This window comes from Hippopotamus amphibius, chromosome 1, assembly GCF_030028045.1.
Source record: "Hippopotamus amphibius kiboko isolate mHipAmp2 chromosome 1, mHipAmp2.hap2, whole genome shotgun sequence".
Taxonomy (NCBI): Eukaryota; Metazoa; Chordata; class Mammalia; order Artiodactyla; family Hippopotamidae; genus Hippopotamus; species Hippopotamus amphibius.
In genome coordinates, this window is record NC_080186.1 from 111,197,267 (window position 1) to 111,220,451 (window position 23,185).

At 45.7% G+C, this 23,185-nt stretch overlaps 1 non-coding gene and 1 pseudogene across 1 annotated transcript; both read left to right on the plus strand.

The window, feature by feature from the left end:
- Nucleotides 1-6,293: 6,293 nt before the first annotated feature.
- Nucleotides 6,294-7,137, plus strand: LOC130834543 (S-methyl-5'-thioadenosine phosphorylase-like; annotated as a pseudogene).
- A 15,524-nt stretch (nt 7,138-22,661) lies between these two features.
- On the plus strand, nt 22,662-22,734 carry TRNAV-AAC (transfer RNA valine (anticodon AAC)). The gene has a single exon. It is a non-coding gene; the product is annotated as a tRNA-Val (tRNA).
- Nucleotides 22,735-23,185: the final 451 nt, after the last annotated feature.

Here is a 23,185-nt window from a genome sequence, read left to right on the forward strand (position 1 = left end):
GGGCCTTTGAAACACACCTCACCACTCAGTGATGCTATGTTCATTTAAAAACTTCTGTCATCTATAATTTCATTTTGGATACTGTCAGTTGTTCATGGCTTTATGTTCCCTAATCTTTTCTTTTTCCCTGCATTGTGTAATCTGCGATTACCTCCATCTGGTGAATTACATAATATCAGATGCTATCACTTCCATGTCTAAAGTTTGATTCTGGCCCTTTGTATATGTTCTGCTTAACTCTTGGGACATATGCAACACAGTCATAACAACTGTCTTAAAGTCCTCTCTGCTGACTTATCATCATGCCAGTTGTGGTTCTGTTTCAACGGATAGAGTAGTCTCCTCCTTCCACATCATGCTTTCCTGCCTCTTTGCTTTGCCTGGCATTCTTTGATTAGATGCAGGACATTCTCAAAGTTTCTCTTCTTGGGCACTGACTACTTTGGTATTCCTATTAATCTTCTTGAGTTTTGTTCTGGGCTACAGTTAAGTGACTTGGAAACAGCTTGCTCCCTTTGGTTCTTGCTTTCATGATTTTCTGAGGAGCTCATTTTAGGGCTGACTATTGCAACTACTGCAACAGAGTTTCCTGAATGTTCTTCCCAATGGCCCATGGATTATGAGTAGTCCAGTCTGGCTGCAGGGAGCGAGTACAATTGCCTGTCCTGTGTGAGCACCAGGCATTGTTGCATGGTTTTTTAAAAGATTTCTTTCCTTGGCCTCAGGCAGTTTCTTCATAAGCATACCCCACTCATTACTCTGCTCAGTACTTGAGGGAGACCCTTTCATAACCCCGGCTTCTCTGTCCTTCTCTCTTATCACTGGGTCTTTGTCTTGTGAACTCTAGCTTCCTTGCTCTCCACCAACACTCACCTTCGTCCCCACAGTGCAAGGAATTGACCTCAGATCCCCCTCCTGGTGCCCAGCCTGGAAACTCACTGAAAGCAGTAAGCTGGAACCAATGACAGGGCTCACCTTGCATGTTTCTCATCTCTCAGGGGTTGCTGTCCTTTGCTGCCTGGTTTACAGCGTCTGGAACACTGGTATTTCATGTCTTTTATCTTTGTGCATTTCCTGGGGGCGGTGGCTGGGGGCAGGGGTGAGATTTCAGTCAGGGTGGTAAATCTGATTTCTATCGCTGCACCTGTGCCAGAAGCTGAAGGCATTCTTTATGTGTTCCTAGCTTAACTTCAGTAGGAGATGTGCCAGTTTGCATTCCAATGTATTTTTTTTAACTTCAAGGCAGAGCCTTTTCTTCTTACTTTTGCCATCACAACAAAGTTTCTGTATCTCTATGTGATACTCTCACCAGTGGAGTGGTGCCCTCCTGACTCACGGAAGCCAGAGGTAGAATAGAAGGACAATGTGGACATTACCCAGAGATACCCGGTTGCATCTGTTCAGCCCCTAAACTACCAAGACGTTTAGAAGGTCTTCCAACAGTTGTAATTGTTTTCAGTGGCGACCTGCTTAATCAGGTCCAGAGAAGCCTGGCTGGAAGGACCCCTACATTCCTTCCTGCCAAGCAGCTTTATCGACTGGGGGTGGAAGACGGGGAGGCACTGGTCCCAGACATTTATTGCTCTTCCCTTATCCTCCTGAATCGTGTTTTGCTTTCGTTGGATGCATGGAATCTAACGACTGGTTTCCCTGCTATATCACCAGGCGTGCGTTAACGTAACCGTGACTGGAATTGAAGTTTGCTTATTGGATCACGAAAACCAGAAGAGGAAATTTAGGCAGTTCAGTGTCCTGAGCATTTTGAAAACAAAATAAATCCAGGACATGTACACACTAGGATACTGTGCTACCAGTATTCCACATCAGTAGAAAATCCAGAAGACAACATAGAGTAGTGTTTAGACAGAAATGCTTAAACGGGTGAGATGCATACAAGGAGTCATCTTGAGAAGTATGACATGACCCATTGTCTACACCATTATATGTCAATTATTAGAATTCTTTAAAGTCTTTCAAAGTACTTTTTCTGTTACCCAGCACTCTAGCATTTATCTAGAGCTAAACTTCTCCCCCCCATCCCCCCCCCATCCCCCAAGTTACATGTCACCAAGAAAGAAAGTTCAAGGAAAAAACCCCATGGATGCCATCCACTGGGATCCCGGGACTAGAAGCTCAGAGACCACCCCACTTTGGAAAGAGGCAGAATGGCGCATGTACTGCCAATCAGGACGCCTCTGCCTGCTTGGACTCAGACTCAACCCTGCACCATGTCAAGGCCAGGACAAGACTAAGTACCATTATCACAGGGCGGCCACCCCCGCTGACAGCACCCATGCAGACAATTCTGGGAAGCTTTTGAGAACTTTCCACCTCCCCTTAAAGCATTTCCCACCTGCTGCCCTCATCGTCCCACCACAGGAAGGATCCTTCCCCTTCTGTCTGGTCAGAGCCCTTTACGCTCCCTGCAGGGCACAGGGAGCCAGGCAAGAGCCAAGGGGCAGCTGCACCTCCTGAAGGGTGTCTCCTGAGGCAGGTGGTTCTAGCCCTCAGATTCACCCAAGACCCCACTGCCCACCCAGGCAACCAGGAGTCCGGAGGGCAGCTGGGCAGAGGGAGTCCCGCAAGCACAGGGCGAGCCTGGCCTGCACTTGAGGGAGAGCCAAATCAAACACCGCCTGAAGCTTCTCTATGACCTGAAGAGAACAGATTTCAGATTCCTGAAGCGGCAAGGGAGGCCTCTCCAGGAGAACAAAGCCTCCCCTGCCTTGGAGGACAGCTCCTGCAGAAGCTGATTTTGAGGAAGATGCCAAAGGAAGGGAGCACCAGGGGCCCAAACAGGGATCTTGAGTTGAGATGTCTGCAAGTTACTCCAAAAAGTGTTGTAGTTCGTGCACATGGAGAGAGAGTGAGCGAGCAAAACGCGGCAAAATGTTAACTCTGTGCACTTAGGTCCAGAATTGACTGTGTTTGTATTTCGAATGTTCTGTATGTTTCAAATATTTGTTTTATGTTTTTAGTTTTTTAATGAGTTTTTGGAACTCAAGTCGTAGGTTGTCTTTGGATGAAAACGTTGTGAAACCTTCAGGTTTCTGAGATGAAGGAGGAAAAGCGTCTCAGTTTCCCTGAGGGGGAATCCAGGCCGGGCGGGGCTGTGAAATAGCTGTATCCTAGCCAGTAGACCACCTGGGAGCCACGTAAAAAATAGCCTCTCAAATCTGGCCTCTCCAGTGGAAAAGTGTGACAGTAAAGCTTGACCTTCTCAGAAGGGCCGAGCAGAAAACAGTGCGATTCCCAGCACCCGTAGGCTGAACGCAGTCATGCAAGGCGCCCCAAGTCCTTGCCCTTCAGCTCTCCCGGCCTGGGCGACTCTTTGGACTCCGAGTCCAAAGTTTCATCCTAGTCTAAATTTCGCAGTAGGTGCAGCCGCCCCAAGGACATGCTTTCTTTCTTAACCTCCGTTTGCTTTTAAATCAGGGGCGGATGTGGCTCTCAGCTCGTGATGAGCGGATCCGTCTACTTCCTGATCTCTGACAAGCTCCGGGGTCTCTCCTGATAACCTCTCGTTATGGGCTCCTTTTCCTTCGCGACCAGCGCAATCCGCAGAGCCTGACATTCTTCATCTTTGGGTCTCTGGCTGAAGCGCCCGTTGCACGTTGGGTTCAGTCTCGTTTGTCCTGTCATGGACAAGTCAGCGTGCTCCGCACGTCTGCTGAGGTGTGAGAAAGCCAAGCGTGCTTCACAGGGATGAACTCCCTGGTTTTCAGAGACATAATCCACGTCAGTGTGTAGAGGAGATTTCAACACCCGATTGATAGGTGAAGGGATTTCTGAATGTAAAGGTAACCTGAAGTGAGCCTTGTCCTTTGCCCACCTTGGATTAACTGGTTGTGACCTGGTGTCCAAAGTGACTCAGAGCAGAGAAAGGAGGGCTGGTTCCTAGTGCTGAGTAGGCTTTCAGGTAGTAAGGGAACACCTGCCATGTATCTTGGGGATGGAAAATGCAGCCGCACAGGTTGCCACACCTCACTCCCATCGCCCTCTTTTCCTGTTTTAAATGTAAGTTTCAGGAAAAAGCAAACAGAGTCTGTTTCCACCCGGTTTCGAGCCAGGGACCTTGCGTGTGTGAGGCAAAGGTGATCACCACTATAGTACGGAGACAGGCCCGGTATTGGCTACGGTCTGTGTCTATGGAAACCATAGCTCCAGCCACCACTATCTTAGTTACCAATGTTTTAAAGTGAAGAATAAACCTGGAAGCACCAGGGACCCCACTAGCAAGGAGACTGTGACTCCTGAGAAGCCCTTGCTTAATTTCAGGATCCTGCTTCAGATGCAGGATCCTAACGCAGGCCCTAATGGCTGGGATACAGCTATTTCACCGCCAAGCCCGGGTCTGACTCCCGGCCAGGGAAACTGAGATGCTCCAGTTCCCCAGCTAAGCACCTGAGTGCAGGAGTCACCCCTGCTGACTCCCCAGCTCCTGGAATTTCCACTGGTTCTTTACAAATAACTGAAAAACACTGATCATGTCATCTACTTTCTCGACAGTCCAAACATATGATTTTAAGTTCCTATCTGATAACTTCAACATCTGAATCACCGGTGTGTCAGTTTCCACATTTTCCTTTTTCCCCCCTCTTGCTTCTATTCCTATATAGTCCTGGAACATCGTGCCTGAATGATGAAGCTGTTGTGTGAAAAATGATGGATAGTCTGATGATGTTCTCTTTCCCTGAATATTGTTCACCCTCACCCCCGGCAGGCAGCAGAGGGACAGATCACCTCCATCCAGCCCTTGACTGAATTGATTTGCATCTTGTTTGCCCTCATGGGAAGTCTCAGTCCAAAGCTTTGCTCACAGTGCCATGCTGTAGATGGCTGGGGCTCCCACCTAGGACCTTAAGGTGTTTCCTTGGGTCCTGCCTCTTGATGAATTCGGAACTTCAATTTCTTCTCCTTGTTACCATGATACTGCTGAAAATTCCACTCTCTTTCAGCTCCACTCAGCTTGCCTTCAAAGCCTCTTACATGCACATGGCTTAACTTGCAAATATACTAAAGGGAAATCCAGAAGGAAGCACCCAGCTCACTCAACAACCCACTCCAGGATGTTGGCTCCTCAAGTCTGAATACTTGGACAGGTCTACATTTCTTCTTCTGCTGTTTCTGCTTCTTCCTTCTTCTTCCTCTTCTTCTTCTCCATCCCCCCTCCTCCTCCTCCTCCTTCTTCTTCTTCTTCCTCCTCTTCCTCCTCTGCCTCCTCCTCTTCTTCTTCTCCTTCTTCTCCTTCTCCTTCGCCTTCTCCTTCTTCTTCTTCTCCCTTCTAATCCTTCTGCTCTGTCTCCTCCTCCTCCTTCTGCTCCTTCCTTTTCCCTCCTCCTCCTTGTACTTTTCTCTCCAATTTGTGAGATTACTTAAAGTCTTGCTGTTTTCCCTGACCCTCAGCAGTTGCTCTCTTCCGAGCTTCCCAGTGGCTTGTCCCTTGCCAAGAACTGGCAAATGCCCCAAGAGGAAAAGGTAGAGCATCAGTTTTATTTCAAAGAGCTCCTCTCTCTGTCTCTCTCTCTGGAGCTGATCCTGTGGGTCCTAGCTGCATTGGTGTTTCTCCAAAGACCTCAAACAGAATTTCTTTAAGCCAGAATTTATTTGGTTGTTTTCAGGGTGGAAGCTACTTTGCTGCAAAGAGTGCTTCATAACTGAAAGAGGAAATCTTCTACAACTTCCAGATAAATTATATTTCCCTGCTTTGATTTCATACAAAACAAACAAAGAAACAAAAGCAATCAAAAAGACTGAGTCATGGGTACATACTTGGACTTTGCTTAAAATACTTAGGATAACTCTGTACATTAAAAGCTCTCACTAGAAGCACACGCAAAATATTGTCTGCCTTGAGCTAAACAATCATCATGGCTATCCAAGGTCCAAGAATCTCATGACGCTGGATCCCGTTCCCCGCTGCAGTTAGGTCACCACCAAAACCAACAGTTTTCTAGATGATGGTCACTACTATGCAGGAGAAGAGATCTGACAAATCATTAAATACTCCTAATTTGGGGGCTTCCCTGGTGGTCCAGTGGTTAAAAATCTGCCGTGCAGAGCAGGGGACTCGGGTTCATTGTCCGGTGGGGGAACTAACACCCCACATGCCGTGGGGCAACTAAGCCCGCACCACAACTAGAGAGCCTTTGTGCTGCAATTAGAGAGAAGCCCGCGTGCTGAAGCAGAGGATACCGCAACTAAAACCCAAGCGCCATGAGCCGGAACCCGCTCCGCTCCACCGCTCTGCGCCGCCACCCAGAGCCGGACCGTTGCTCCTTCCTTGCACACACATGGCCTCGGGTGCCACTCCCGCACCAAAGAGTGGAATCATTGGTGGCACTGTCCTGGATGATCCAGAAATGTTAGAAGGAAGAACCGAAAAATATGGGGCTACTCCGTTTGGCAAGCGTTCTGCTGTTTTAATTTGGGCGAAGGTAAAGACTGTTGATTGTATCCCCCTTGAAGGCATGGGAGGCAGGGTACCATCGTGTCTTTGAAAGTCAACTATCAGGAGAGTATCTGGGCTCGGAAGGAGGAGGGTTGTGCACGTGCCATAGGAACCACAGCTTGCGGTTCGTTGAAGAAAGAGATTTAGCCTGGCGATGTGGTCGTTATTGATCAGTTCCTGGACAGGACTACCAGAAGGCTTCAGACTTTCCATGACGGAAATGATTCCTGTGCCAGAGGAGAGTACCATATTCCAGTGGCTGAGCCATTCTGCCCTAAAAGGAGAGACGTCCTCACAGAGACTGCTAAGAAGCTAGGACTGTGGTGCCACCAAAAGGAGCAATGATCACAACTGAGGGACCTCGTTTTAACTCCCGGGCAGAAAGCATCATGTTCCAAAGCTGAGGGGTGGATGTTAGCATGACCACAGTTGCAGAGGTGGTTCTTGCTAAGGAGGCTGGAATTGGCTACACTAGTATCGCCATGGCAACAGATTATGATTTCTGCAAGGAGCATGAGGAAGTGCTTTCGGTGGACCGGGTCTTAAAGACCCTGAAAGAAAATGCCAATAAAGCCAAAAGTTAACTTCTCCCTACCATACCTCGGAGAGGATCTGCAGAATGGTCAGAAACCCTCCACAACATGAGGAAAATGGCCCAGTTCTCTGTATTGTCACCAAGACATTAAAAGAGCATGGCTGCCCAGAAGACAAGGTGACTTTCCAATTCCAGTCATTTGGGGAATTCCTGCTTGAGAAAGCATGGAAGAGACATGCAGCTTTGGTACCTTTGCCCACTAAGACATTGCTTACAGCAAAGATGCCGTCTAAAAGACTTGGACTGCTTCAAATAACAGAAGGAAAGCACAAAAACAGTAAACATGTGGGGAGATTTTTACACTTTAGAAAAAAAGATGAGAAGACACCTTTCACTGTTCCCACGTTAAATTGATAACAATAAAGGTAGGCAGTAACATTCCCATGTGGCCAAGGAATGTGAAGAAGAAAGAGCTCGTTAAGACTATTGCTGTGACTGTAAATTGGTGAAATGTTTTTGGAGGGCAGATTGGTAACATGTACCAAAGGCTTAAAAAATACCCTTTGTGCTGATTACCAGACTCCTAGGAATTTATCTTTAAGAAATTATCAGAGATACATACAAATAATTATGCACAAAGAAGGATATATAACATAGATTTAATAGCAAATATTCAAAACAATCTGACTATCCCACAACTGGAGGTAAATCACAGTTAAGCTCTACTTAGACTGTGAAGCAGCAACTGAACATCATAGTTTCACGTAATAGTTAATGTACTAAAGAAATCGTTGCTGTGTAATATGAAATGGGGTATGTAAGCATTTTACAGTCCTAATTTTGTTTTAAAATTCTACATAAATATGTACAAAGAATAGAAAGATATATATATTCTTTTGTTATTGAATTTGGGGGGGAATACTGGATAAAGTTTAAATTTTCTTTATATTTTTCCAAATCTTCACATTTTTCTACAAGGAATATAACCAAATAGTGATGTTTTAAAAGTAAAAGTGGGCTTAGAAAGATCTAGTTCTGGACAACACACTGTTTCTTGTAACGCAGCAAAAGTTAAGTTGGCACTACTAAGAGGAGTTCTTCTGAGTTCCATCTTTATTTTGTTATTAAAGATAATGATTATACAGTCAGAACAATACTTGGGTTTGCAACAACATGAGAAAGGCTGGGTGTTTAATATGGAGCTAATCTTAAATTATTTAAGAGCCTAAATACACACATTATAGTGCGTCAGATATTTTTTAAATTGATATTTGACTTTTTGTTTCTACTCGTTGTTGTGATTTGATGAATTATTTTACATGAGTAGGTGATTTTTGTTTTTAAAAAAGAAAATGGAGGCTTGCTTCTTACTAAAAACAAAAAACCAAAACAAAACAAAAACAAAAAACAAACAGCCACTGCTAATTTATTACGGGAAATGTTGAAAGTCAGCAGTGGTACCGTTAGAAGTGGAAACAACACCAGCTTTCTTGGAGCTTTACTGTGTGACCAGCGCTGTTCCTCAGTGCTTTACTGCGTAGTAAGCTATTAAGTCTGAAAGATAGTGTAGGATATTCCCACCCCCTTCTTGCAGATGAGAACACTGAGGCACTGAGGGCTGAGCTAATGTTAAGGGTCCCACCCCTGTGACAGTGACAGCCAGCACTCAGACCCAGGCAGTTTGCCTCCAGGGCCCTTCCCTTTGGCCATCCTGCTCAGTGGTAACTGAGAAGACTTCACTAAGATTTGCATCCCCTCATTTCTGTTCAACCTCCAAGATTTCAAAAAGCAGATTGAAAGCAAGGCCTACAAAACACTCAGAACCAGTTCATGAAATGAAGAAGAAGAGGAGAGAAAGTAAACAAAACCATTTACTCTTCCCCAGAAGCAGAGTCTATGGCTCTGGGGATGATGCAATCCTATGTCCCAGCCAGATGTGTTGATGGACCTTGATTCTCCTGATCTGAACAAGGTAGCTCCCAGAGGGGCTCCCAGAAATCGGTGACAGTGCCTTTTGTGTTCAAAGTGTAGAGGGGACAGCTAAGCGCTCCTGCCTTCTTGACTTCAGGCGAGACGGAGTACTCCTGGAGGGAAGAAAGGTAGGGAGGACATCCCATAGAAATCACACAAAAGCATGCTTTTCCAAGTTCATTCATGAACCTACCACCTTCACATTTAGCCATATCCATGTACCTTTATCAGTGATTACCTGGCGTGTCCCACACTTTGATTCACATTTTTTACTTAGACATTTTATTTTTAAAATTAATTATATCTCACTACCACAACTGAAATACCACTATGAATTGCCACAAGCAGGATGTAATTATCCAATGAAATGCCAAGAAAAAACAGGTCTTATTAGGGTTCATAACAGAGTTTATATGCAGAGCTCATGAGTTGGCACAAACGTTCCCTGGAGACCTGGGCAGGGGCAGCCTTTAGAGCAACCTAGAACAGCACTGGGGCTGGAGTGACCAATGTGAGAAGACCTTGGGTGTGCCTGATTAACCAGTGCCCTATAGCAGCCCCCTAGCACATGGAATGCTTCTTTACCAACCAAGGGAAACACTGAAGTCCTCCTCTCAGCCGAAGCTCAGGGACCACATAGAGAACAGTACAGACCCAGGAGCTACTGGCGCTACGGATGAACGAAATGAAGTAAAATGTCTCTAATGTTGAGTGAGACGTCAGGAACGTAAAAAAAAAAAAAATTATTTATTTATTTGGCTGTGCCGGGTCTTAGTTGCCGCATGCTGTATCTTCCCTGTGGCATGTGGGATCTTTAGTTGTGGCATGCAGGCTCTCAGTTGGGGAATGCGGGATTTAGTTCCCTGACCAGCCATGCATTGGGAGCATGGATTCTTAACCGCCGGACCACCATGGAAGTCCCAGTAGTCAGGAACCTGAAATTTAAAAATTTTAGGTGTACACACTCGCTAGATGAACAACCTAGGCCTGCATTTTCTAACACTGTGGCCAGTAGACACACGTGGGGATTGAATGTTGGAAATGTGACTAGTGCGGAGATGTTGAGTATTCCTTTTTTTAATTCATAATCCATAATTAATTTAAATTTAAATACACACATGTGGCTAGTGGCTACACTGTAGGACAGCACCGCTTAGAGAAGAACCATTATGCCATAAAATCATCTGCTTTATTGCCCAGTAGCAATAAAAAGATTTCATAAGATCTCACATTTAATAACAAGTCTGAATGCCTTTCTCCATCTGCTGAGATACGGTTGAATGTCAACTCATCCCCCGGGGCTTGTCGCACAGCTCTGCAGCTGCCTTTGCTTCCTCATCAGATCCCTACACCTTCACCAAGGGAATAAGACCTTCGTCCAGTCCTGCTGTCTCACCGAGGGGGTCTCAGCTGCCTTGGCTGGTCACACAGCTCTACCCAGGTGACACAGCTTCCCTCCTTTCCTCCCACATTTGATTGATATTACTGTAGCACCATGTAGGCCCCCATGTTGTATACTTCGGGGATTTCCTTGTTTAGGAAGGCACCGAGGACAAGAGTAATGCAGTCGTGGCAGCAACCGCTAATAGTGTTAAAAGTTTTGTGCCATCCCTAGGACCCTGCTTCTGATTCCCAAGAACTGGGATTTACTGAATTTTGCAAATCTAAATTCTCTATTGCATTGACAACACTGCAGAATAAAAATGGAAGTCAGAGAAACAATCCTCTTAGAGGACAGTCCAAAAAAATGTTTGGAGGTAGGGCTTGAGTGGTCATTGACAGGTCTTGACCTTCAATGGGAGGCAAAGGGGGAAGCTCAGGGAAGCTCAGGCACCTGAGAGGCTTCCATTCTGCATGTTCTTCCTCCTTCATCCCCCAAGTCCCTCCTGAGAGTGAGGGAACATCATGGAGCAAAGCAAAAGTACAACAGGCCTCCCAGATCCACCAGAAGCACAAGCTGGGACACAAGGACCAGAATGGAGGTGCAAAGAGCTTTAGACACTGAGAGAATTACCATGAGTTTGTTAAGCATACACTAACCAGAAACTCGCTTTCTTTCAAGAGTAAGAGCAACCTGTCTTCTAACAGTACAAGGGCTAAATTTTCCATGAAAGGGTCTCCACCCTCGAAGAGACTTCAGGGTTACCTATACAGTGTATACAGATGTTAACATGAAAATTATACTTCAATATTAGCAGTAATCAGATTTTGAATGCGTTACCTCAGATATTTACTTATAAAAGTGGGAGTTATTAGAATGTTGTCATTAAACAAAGACAAAAACAGGATTTATACAAGAGCCAGAAAAGAGAAGATAAGGGAAAAAATATGGAAGACGTTTGGAATGGGGAGTTCTGCTTTTCTTTTCCTTGGTGAGCAGATGAGCTGAAAGTCATCAAACAACTAGTCTGGATGGGTTGATCTGGTGAAGCTGACTAGCTGATGAGGTACACATATTTGGCTATATGTGGACACTCCGTAACTTCTTGAAAGTTTAGTTGTGAAATTAATGTGGCGGCTTTTCTATGTGGATTACCTGCCAGTGTCCTCCCCTTGGTGCCTCTGAGTTAGTTAAGCCCAACTGGGCTGCTTTCCACAGTAGGGTTTCTCAGTTTCATCCCCACCCCCCTTCCTTGGCTCATAATTATTCTTCAAAGAGCAGATTTGACCATGAACACTTTGTTCTCTCTTTGACACAGTAGTAACAGTTGGATGTCAGCTGAAGGTAATGGTTGTGAACAACATGGAAGGAAGTCATCAGATACCTGACGGTGAAGGGAAGCCAAAGATCTGCACATAGCGAAAGTATCTCAAGCAATGTTTTGAATTTGCTTTGCCTCTTAGCCTAGGGGAAAGCAGAAGAACCAGAATGAATATCACTGTAGCAAAAATCAGTGGCTTTAAACTCTTTAAAATTGAGGTTTGCTTATGTTTTCTTTTGCAGTGCAAAAGCCTTTATGCCTACTTAGGTCCCAATTGTTTATTTTTGTTTTTATTTCCATTACTCTATGAGCCATATACAAAAAGATACTGCTGAGATTTATGTCCAAGTGTGCTCTGCCTATGTTTTTCCCTAGCGTTTTATAGTATCCAGTCTTACACTTAGGCCTTTAAGCATTTTGAGTCTATTTTTGTGGATGGTGTTAGAGAATGTTCTAATTTCATTCTTTCACATGGAGCTGGCCAGTTTTCCCGGCACCACTTAGTGAAGAGACTATCTTTTCTCCATTGTATATTCTTGCTTCCTTTGTCATAGATTAATTGACCATAGGTGCATGGCTTTGTTTCTGGGCTTTCTATCCTGTGTCATTGATCTCTATGTCTGTTTTTGTGCCAGGACCATACTGTTTTGGTTACTGTAGCGTTGCAGTATAGTCTAAAGTCAGGGAGCCTGATTCCTCCAGCTCAGTTTTTCTTTCTCAAGATTGCTTTTGCTATTGGGGGTCTTTTGTGTTTCCATGCAAGTTGTAAAATTTTTTCTTCTAATTCTGGGGAAAGTGGTATTCATAATTTAATAAGGGATTGCATTGCATCTGTACATTGCCTTGGGTAATAGAGTCATCTTAACAATATTGATTCTTCCAATCCAAGAATACGGTATGTCTTTCCACCAGTTTGTGTCGTCTTCAGTTTCTTTCACCATCCTCTTACCTTTTTTGGAGTACAGGTCTTTTGCCTCCTTAGTTTCCACAGTAAATCATAAACAAAACAAAAAAACAACTTACAGAATGGGAAAAATATTCACAATGATACAACCAACAAGGGATTAATTTCTAAAATATACAAATGGCTCATACAGCACAATATCAAAAAACCAAACAGCCCAATCAAAAAATGGGCAGAAGATCTAAATAGACATTTCTCCAAAGAAGACATACCGATGCCCACCAGGCAGATGAAAAAAGGCTTGACATTACTAATTATTAGAGTAATGAAAATCAAAGCTGCAATGAGGTATTATCTCATTCCGGTCAGAATGGCCATCATCAAAAAGCCTACAAGTAATAAATGCTGTAGAGGGTGTAGAGAAGAGGGAACCCTCCTACACTATTGATGGGAATATGAATTGGTATCGTCACTATGGAGAACAGTATGGAAATTCCTTAAAAACAAAAACTAAAAATAGAGTTACCATATGATTCTGCAGTCCCACTCCTGGGCATATATCTGGAGAAGACTATAATTCAAAAATATACATGCACCCCAATGTTCATTGTGGCATTATTTACAATAGACAAGACATGGAAGCAGCCTAAATGTCCTTAGACAGATTAATGGATAAAGAAGATGTGGTTTATATGTATTGAATGGAATATTACTCAGGCATAATAAAGAATGGAATAATGCCACCTGCAACAACACGGATGGACCTAGAGATTATCATACTAAATGATGTAATCCAGAGGCAGAAAGACAAATATCATCTAATATATGTATACCCATATAAGTGGAGTTTTTGTTTGTTTGTTTTTGGTTTTGTTTTTTATTTTTTTGTTTTTGTTTTTCCCCTTATATGTGGAGTTTATAAGAAAAGATATGTATGAACTTTTTTACAAAACAGAAATAGATCCACAGACATAGAAAACAAAGTTATGTTTGCCAAAGTGGAAAAGGGTGGGGGAAGGATTTATTAGGAGGTTGGGATTATATACACACACTACTATGTATAAAATAGAAAACCAACAAGGACCCACTATATATACATATATATATGGCACAGGGGAACTATTCTCAATGTTTTGTAATAACGTATAAGGGAAAACAATTTGAAATATATATTTATTCCCCTCTGGCCTCCCAACTCCATTTTGGTGAGGTTTTCCTATGTGAGTTTTCATACCAGTCACATGGAATTTTCAATTTTCTAGTAGATACATTTTTGAGAGTAAAATGAAAGAGAGCAAATCTATTTTAACATCTTATGAGATTTCTCATAAAAGTTTTATCATTACAACATGTGACCCTATCAACATTTCAAGTGTTTAATAGCTACATGTGGTTTGTACCTCTCATATCGGACAGCACAAGTCAAACGTATAGTATAGGTCAAAGTAGAATTTCTGGGCCACAACATATAACTGAATGCATTACCTCTAATTGATGCTGCCATTTTTTCCCCAATATTGTTAAGCATACGTATTCTCTTTCTAGAAAGGGAGAAGAGTTTCCAATGCTCTCCATCCTATCAACATTAAGGATTGTCAATCATTTCTACTTTTGTTTTGTCAGATTTATTGAGATGTAATTTACATACAGTAAACTTCACTGACTTTAGATTACGGTACGTTCTCATTGATGATACCATTTCTTTGTGAAGCTGGATTTTGGTGGTTGCTGTGATAAAGAGCAAGTACCATGCAAAAAGTGAATGTGTAGCAAGAAATAAAGTGGTGCTGTGAGAAGTGCTGAGAAGCTGTGCAGTGCACAACATTAAGGTTATGATTTTGAAATATCAGAGAACTGAAAACCACAAACCACTCTACTGAACTTTTGTCAAAGGAACACAGAAGAATTTCCACAGCACCAGCCACATACCTACAGAATATAGAAATATATGTGAACCCAGAAAACAACAGCATTCCCCAACTCAAGTTGTATATCTGTTGTTAGCCAATCTATCAGGAAATTAGGGCAAAGAGGGAAGAGAAAGTGAGGGGGAGAGAGAGAGTGGCAGGCAATGAAAGATTATGCATTAATTAAACCAATTTAATATTAAAGGCTTCCAGTTAACACTAGACATTGTTATTGTAAATTAAGCTGACACATGTTGGAACGTGAAAATGTTGGAATCACGTTTTGGTATACGTGGAATCCTACATTAGATGACACCTAAAAATATTAACCAACACTCGTAAGTGGAATAATTGAGTACTCTGGTTTCTAAAAGTATATGTGTTAATTCTCCCTGAAAGAGATTATCTAGTGCATTTGGGACTTCCCTGGTGGCACAGTGGTTAAATATTCACCTGCCAATGCAGGGGACGTGGGGACATGGGTTCCATCCCTGGTCCGAGAAAATCCCACATGCCGTGGAGAAACTAAGCCTGTGTGCCACACCTACCAAGCCTGCACTCTAGAGCCTTAGAGCCACAACTATTGAGCCTGCGTGCCATAACTACTGAAGGCCGAGCACCTAGAGCCTGTGCTTTGCAACAAGAGTAACCACAGTGATGAGAAGCTCGCACACTACAACAAAAAGTAGCTCCCGTTCGCCTCAACTAGAGAAAGTCAGCGGGCAGCAACACCCAACGCAGCCAATAAATTACTTAATTAAACAAATACAAAGGAGGGAAAATCACTAGAATCATGAAAGTCATCTTCATTATCCTCTGCATCTTGTAGAACTTCCTGTAAATGGAATCGTAGCATATGCATTCTTTTGTATCCAGCTTTTACCTCTCTGCACCATGTCTCTCAAGTTTATCTCTACTTTTGACCATATCAGATACTCATTCCATTGTTATTGTTCAGTAGCATTCCATTGCTTGGCTATCTCAGGTTTCCTTACCCTTCACCTGATAATGGACATTTGGGTGTTTCCAGTCCTGGTTATTGTGAAGAAAGCTCCTTTCAACATTCTTCACATAGGAGATTTTGTGCACCTATGTCTCTATTTCTCCTGGGAAAGTATCTAGGTGAAGAATTACTGGTACCCAAGCAAGGTATATGCTCAAGTTCATAAAAACAACCACAGCTTTTTCCAAAGCAATTCAATCATTTTACACTCCCACCACCACTGTGTGAAAGTTGTGGGGGGTTTTTCACATCTTTGCCAAGACTGAGTGTTTTTTTGTCTTTATAATTTTAGCCATGCTTCTGGGGGTGGTGGTCTTACAATGTGGATTCAATATTCATTTCCCTGAAGGCTAATCACACAGAGCACTCTTTTACGTGCTTTTTTGGACACACGTATATCTTCCTTTCTCAACTATCTGCTCACATCTGTTACCCAATTAAAGAGCCTGGGTTGTTTACTATCAGCCTGGAGGGGCTCATTATACATTCCAAATACAGGTGTGGTTCTTTTGTTTATATTTTTTGTTTGTTTCTTTGCTTGTTTTCTTGGTCAGGTAAGTTTTGCAAGTTTTTCTCCTTGTCTGTAGCTGGCTTTTCCCCTGTTTTAACAGTGTTGTTTGATGAGAAGATCCTGATAATGTTGATAAGTCTAATTTATTCTTATTTATGCTAGTTTTTCTGTGTCCTGTTTAGTAGATCTTTACCTATTACCAGGTCACAGAGTTATTCTCAAAATGCTTTATATCTTTAACTTTTATGTTTTGGTCTATGACGCACTTCAAATGAATGTTTATGTGTAGTGTGAGGTAGAAATTTTTTCCTAATAGAACACCCAGTAGTTCCAGTACCATTTACTGTATGTATTTCCTTCCCTCATTGCACTGCTGGTTTTGAAAACCAGTTGACCATATAGAGATATGGGTCAGTTTCAGGTCTTTCAACTGAGCCTCTTTATCTGTTTGTGGATCCTGATGCCACTAGCACAGGATATGTGCTTGCCTATGAGTTGCCTGTCAGAGCTTATAATGTCTTCAATCAAGTGGCACAAATCCTGCTCTTCTTTTCCACACAGCTCAATTTGGAAATATGGGAAAATTTATTTGACCATTACTTGAACAAAACATTCTATCATTTCATGCCTCTCATTTCAGCATAGGACACATGCCCTACATACGGTGGTTGACTCCTGTGATCCTGTACTGTATTCTTAGGGAGATGTGTGTCCTGTTGTTTGAAGGCTGATGAAGAGGCAAAGCATCTGAAATGTTCAGCGGAGTCTATATTTTTCTTGAACATAAAACATTTAGGTCACATTTCTGGACTTTAATCTTTGCAAATGTTTATTAGAAATGTGAACTGTGAAAAGCCTTGTGTTACTGATAATTTTTCTTTCTAGGAATATACACTCTTGGGGAGGGTGCCTACTTTGCAAACCTCAGAGTTAGATATAATGTTGCAAATTAGAAATTAAGGGAGAATTACTCTTTCTTCATATGAAAGATGACGGAGGAGAGGCAAAGATACAGAGCAGGGAAGAAGAGTCTAGAAGCAGAAAATTAATTTTAGGATTTGGCAGTGAATGTCAGATTTTGGAAAAGCCTGGATGGGCATGTCAAGGGAAAGAAACTTTAGAGGAAACAAGAGATATTTCAAGGCTATTTTATTTTATGACATTGTTCATATGATAATGTATAGTTCTTTCCTCTTTTTGTAATATGGCATAAGTGAATTTGATTAGTTTGTTCTGGGTCTTTCTGGAATGCTTGCTTATTTATTTATTTATTTATTATGCATACTTAAATTAATATGACTATTATTATACTTGAAATATTCATCTGTGAACCTCCTAGCCTCATATTTGGCCCCATCAACAGTGCATTGAGCGTAAAATGGGCCCAACCTGGGGATCGACCTGGGAAAGTGCAGTTAAAATTCAGGAGAGGGGTTGTGACCCTCTCAAGAATAGTGGCTTTCCCTAATGTAGTGGTTTTCTTATTTCCTTCATACCTGATCATTCTTCTTTAAATAAGACAATTTGGAGGGGGGGGGAGGTATTCAGTTGCACCCCTGGAAGCCACAGATACCCTGTGTAAGGAAGTTCAAGGAAAGATTGGAGATTGCCTACTCACTGGTAGCCTGGGCAAGGTTGTCTATTTGGTCTGCTTTGGCAAACTGGAGATGCAAGTCACCTTCACCAGCCACGGGAAGACCTGATTCCAGGTGAGGTTGTTTTCCTGGTAACGTTAGGTCCTGAAATCTCATAGGATTTTTTTTCCCTCCTCTTTGAACTATCTCTTGCCTACCGAACAGGAGAGGATTCACTGCCTTCCTTTCTCGTCAGGGCCATTTTGGGATTCCTTATGGACACATCCAATAAGAGGCTGGTTTCCCTTAGGTGTCTCTTCTGGCCTGGTGGTTTCCTGAGCTCAAAGTGACAAATGACAATAACTCACAGTGGGTGAGACCAGAAGGGGTCAAGATGACAGTGCATACCTCAGAGACTACAGTTCAGCCAAGTTGTCCCAGGGGCCTCACTCGCCACATTTCCAAGGAAGAGCACCTTGCTGAGTGGGCCCAGCCTAGTCTTTGAAGTCAGGCTAGTCTGAATTTACACAGCCATGCAGAGACTCAAGCTCACACATCCCTGTTCAGCCTGCAGAGAAGCTTCAGGCAGTACTTTTGGGAGTTTGCCAGGTGTCTACCCCTGGCACAGGTGCCCACGGGTCCAAGAAGTGAGTTTGTAGTTCCCTTGGTACCCTTCTCACTCCTGTAGAGGAAGGGGCAACTGCTCCCTTTGTTCTGCCCAGAAGGGACTCCAAAGTGTCCTCCAAGGCAGGAAGAGGATGAATCCTGTCCTCTGAGGGGGTGGAGGAGGAGGGAGATAGATGGAAGAGGGAAGGAAAGAGGGGAAAGTGTCATGAAAGTTCCTGATTCCAGCTGTCCTGACCTCTGCCTCACCTGGAACTGACATTCCAGTCACTGGTGAGGGCGACAGAGTCCATTTCTGTCCCAGTTTCCAGTTTGAGCCAAAGCAGAATGAGGTTGACTGTGGTGACAGGATGTGCAATGAACACCCTGTTCCTACCTTGGGGAGGTGGACAGGGCTGGGGGCGAACTTTGAATGTGAACAATGGAGGAAATCATTGCACTAAGAAAAGCAACTGCTGGGGAAAAAAGAATATCTCCCCACCCAGATTTTATTTTTAACTTCATGTCAAAGAAATCTTTAGAGAGAAAAAACAATAATATCTTTCAGCAAAGGAACTGCTTTCTGCTCTTGGTCTTTTGCTGTGAGGTAAACGTGTAAACTTTTCAGACACCACCTTTCTCTGAAAACTGCCTCTACCTCATAGTTAAACTTCGCACTCCATATCCTGTTGAGCAGGACAATTAATAGGCAAATAAAAAGAAATTTGGGTGTTCTCATAGGCAAAACTAGACTTCCCTTTAAAAAAGAATCTCAGGAAAGAGGGAGAGATCCTGTGGTCATGAAATCTGCATGGGCTGTTCCTGGGTCCAGCACCTTCAGGATCTCCAGGCAAGTCCTGAACCCCTAGTGGTTAATAACCGCCTCGCGGCCAGATCTTCAAATGAGTTCAATACAGGCCGAGAAACTTGGATCGCCCTTCGTTGATGTTCGATATTGGGAGAGTCGAAAGCCCTAAGCATTGCCTTTACGACGGTACCTGGTAAAATGTGAAAGTGTGATTAAACAATTGGAGTTTAAAAGTCGAATCGAATAAGCCATAGCCACAGGACTCGGAGCTTCTGCAGTCCCACCGCACGACTTTGCGGGGGAGGACCCCTGGGAAGGGCAGCGGCAAAAGAGCGTGAGAGGAAGGAGCGCGCAGCTCAGGCGCTTCGGAGCAGAGAGGAAGGCGGGGAGGGCTTGGAGAGCAGATCAATCAAAGGGAGAGCGGAGAGCACCAACAGACCGCGCTGCGAAGGGGCCGCTGAGGGGTGAGTCCGCAACGCGGGAGGGGCGGCATGCACACTGCTACGCGGCGGGATCCCCTGCGGATCAAGCGCAGCTAAGCGTGCCCCCCGCCCCACCTACTGCGGCCTCCTGGAGCTGGGGAGTCAGCGGGACGACCCCTTCGTTCGAGTGCATAGCTGTGGAACTGGAGACTGCGCTGAGTGCGGGATCCCTAAGGCAGACTGTGAGTGGCCCCGAGGGTCCTTGCTTTGGGTGAGGCGAGGAAGCCTAAAACAGGGCTTCTGGGGAGCCGCAGTCTCGTCGCCTGAGAGATCAGCGGTGGTTCCAGGTTGATTTCTTAGTGTAAAAGGTTGAGGAGGAGGAGAGTGATGGCAGCACCTGAGGTTTTCATGGACATAGCAGTTAACCCGCAGCTCCGTTCTTGTTTCCGTAGTGTCGTGGTTATCACGTTCGCCTCACACGCGAAAGGTCCCCGGTTCGAAACGGAGCGGAAACACATGTCTTTTCCCGGAAATTTCCATTCCCATTCAAGAAACTAAAATGACTGGCCGAAGGTGTGTGGCAGTGGGGTCACCTGCATTTTCCTTGGCCCAAGATATTTGGCAGAAGTTCCGTGACTGCCTGAAAGCCTACTCAGCACTAGGAAGCAGGCCTCCTTTCTCTGCTCTGGGTCATATTGCAGACCAAGCCACAGCCAGTTAATCCAAGGATGGCACAGGACAAGATCGACTTCGGGTTACCTTTGCATTCGGAAATCCCCTCACCTTCTCATCTGGCGCCTAAATGCTGAGCTGTGTTATGTCTCTGAAAACCAAGGCGTACATCCCTGTGAAGCACACTTTGCTTTCTCTCACCCCAAGACACCCGCGGAACAATTCGATTTGCGTGACAGAACAAAAGAGAATTCAACTCTGCACCGGGGGCTCGAGCAAAGATCCAAAGATGAAGAATGTCAGGCTCTGCGAATTGAGCTGGTCGCGGAGGAAAGGGAGCCGGGACCTGTGCCATTATCAGGAGAGGCCCTGGAGTCAGGTGAGAGGTCAGGAAGTAGACGGATCCACTCATCACCCGCTGAGAGCCAAGTCTGCCCCTGAATCGTAAGAAACTGAGGTTCAGACAGAGAGTGAGACCTCTCCGCAGACCTGGATTCCGGGTCTTCCCCCCACGACCTGCTGCGCCTGCCATTCACCTGCCTCGGATGACGCCAACTCCAGCTTCCTCAGGCTCAGACCAGGAGTTGTCTCTGAAGCAGCGTTTTCCTCCGACCCCACATCCAATTAGTTAGGACGTCGTGTTTGCTTTTCTGTCCACATGGACTTTGGCCTACACGGTCCCTCCTTTTTGCGACCCTGGGTTTGGGCAAACGACTCTGCTGATAAAGGCGCAGCAATCAGTGTAACGCTCGGCTCCCTCACCCCGAACCTCGCGGGTGGGGGGGAGGCGGGGCGTTGCGCTTTGTTGGAGGCTGCGTCCTTTTTCCGGACCAGTCCTTGAGCGCTGGGGCAGGGCCGCGTCCCCTCAGCGCGCTCCTCTCGCCCACTCTGGAGCCCCGCGCCTTCCCTTGTGGCCAAGAAGGCCGCCTTACCAGGCTTGCGGCCCCCAGCTGCGCGGATGTGTGTTCGTGGTCCTTGGGCGCCCGCTGTCCCTCCGCCCCGTCGGGGAAAGGACAACCGCCCCCTCGTCCGGTCCACGAGGGACTGCAGCGCGCCGGACGCGACCCAAAGACAGCGAATGCTTTTCTCTGGCTGGGCGTGGGAGGTGAAAACTAGAACCTGGAGGGGAGGCAAGAAGGGGGAAATCGCATGAGATGTCCTGATCGAAAGCTATTTTCAGGCCCGCCTCTTTGGGGACTCAGCCCTCCAGCGCGGGTGACGATGCTGCAGTCCGGTCGCACCCTCGACTGCACTTGGAGCCGACTCGGAACAAGGCAGAGCCCTGCGGCCTGGCGGCCAGTGCGCACGCTGCCCGCGCCTTCCTCGGGGTCGAAGCACTTGAACCTCAGGGGTGAAGGAAACGCGGTGACCGCCGCACTAAGAAAGAAGAAAAGCAACTGCCGGAGAAAATGGCACATGCCCCCCCAGACTTGTAAACCTGTACTTTCAGAGGAAACCAGAGACAGACAGACAGACTACGTTACATTAAAATCTTTCAGCAAAAAGAAACTCTTCTGCTTGCTGGCCGTGTGCTGTGAGGTGAACACGAAAATCCCTCCAGACACCGGCTTGCTGGAAAAAGCGCCTTTACCTTTGAAGTCCTAGGTTTAAAATTCGCTCTCCTTGCCCTGTTGAACTGGAAAAGTATAAAAGGCAAATAAGAGACGTTTCAGACACTGTAAAAGGTAAAACAAAACTGTTCCTCAAGCAGAATCTCCAGTACGATGAGGGAGGGATGAACAACCGTGAGATCTGCGTGGACCGCGCCTGGGTCCTCCGCGGCTTGCTGCTGCGCCGGGTCTTCAAACAGATTCAATACAGGCCGGGAAGCGAGCTCGCCCTGTGTTGATGTTGGATATTTTCCAACGGACAAATGAGCTGGGACGCACCCTTTGCTTCGGTTCCTGCTCAATGAGGAAGTGTGATTAACGTTTTGGACTTAAACTAGACGCCTAGAATAAGCAACAGCGGCAGGAGCCTGAGGAAGCCCCTTTGCCGGGGATGACGCCGGAGAAGCGCTGCGGCGAGACGCCTTGCGAGGAAGGAGCGCGCTGGTCTCGCGCATCTGAGCAGAGGGGAGGGCGAGAGAGGGGGGCGGGGAGGGCAAGGGGTGGGGGCGGGGAGGGGGTAGAGGAGGGCGGGTGGAGTGCTTGCAGTGTGGAGTAGAAGTACCGCTCAGTTCCTAGAGCCTAACGTACTGACCGCCGGCTCCGTGAAAAGGGCCACGCAGGCGCGTGTCCACCGCCTGGGAGGGGCGGTGTCCAAGCTGCTGGGCGTCGGGGTCCCCAGGGGCTCAGACGTGCCTAACCCCTGGTTCCTGCGGCTTCTGGGAGTTGGGGAGTCAGCGGGGGCGACGCCTGCACTCGGATGCATAGCTGTGTGTTGGATGTGGGATGCGGAAGTCAAACTGTGGGGGGCCCAGGGACCTCGCTTCGCTGAAAACGAGGAACCCTCACCCAGGGCCTTTCGCGAGCTGTAGTCACCTCACCGGAGGGATCCCCTGTGTTCCCAGGGTCCTTTTCCTTTCAAAATTGTTTGTGGCTAGTCATGGCAAAAGTACCTTTCTTGGATGTGTCATTAGAATGTGGCAGTCGTGGAGTTTCCGTAGTGTAGTGGTTATCACGTTCGCCTAACACGCGAAAGGTCCCCGGTTCGATACCGGGCGGAAACAGATTCGCTTTTTTCCGCAGTTACGTTCACTCTTAAAAAACAAAAGGAAGCTCGCGGTGTGGGGTGAGTCAGCGGACGCAGCCGCGTTTTTGATCCCCCAAAAACCAGGGAGGTGTTCCTTTACCATGTGAAAGCCCACTCAGCGCTGCGAACCAGGCCTCCTCTGTCGGAGTCACTTCAGACACCAGGCCACAAACAGTTACTCCAAGGAGGACACAGGACAAGGCCAACTTCAGGTCACCTTTACGTCCGGAAATCCCCTCCTCTCCTCTGGCGCCTGAATCTCCTCTACACACTGACACCTATTACGGCTCTGAAAACCAAGAAGTTGATCCCTGTGAAGCACACTTGGCGTTCCCACACCTCAGCACACTTGGTTTGCGTGACAGAACAAAAGAGACCGAACCCAACTCTGCACCGGGGGCTCGAGCCAAAGACGAGTGGATAAAGAA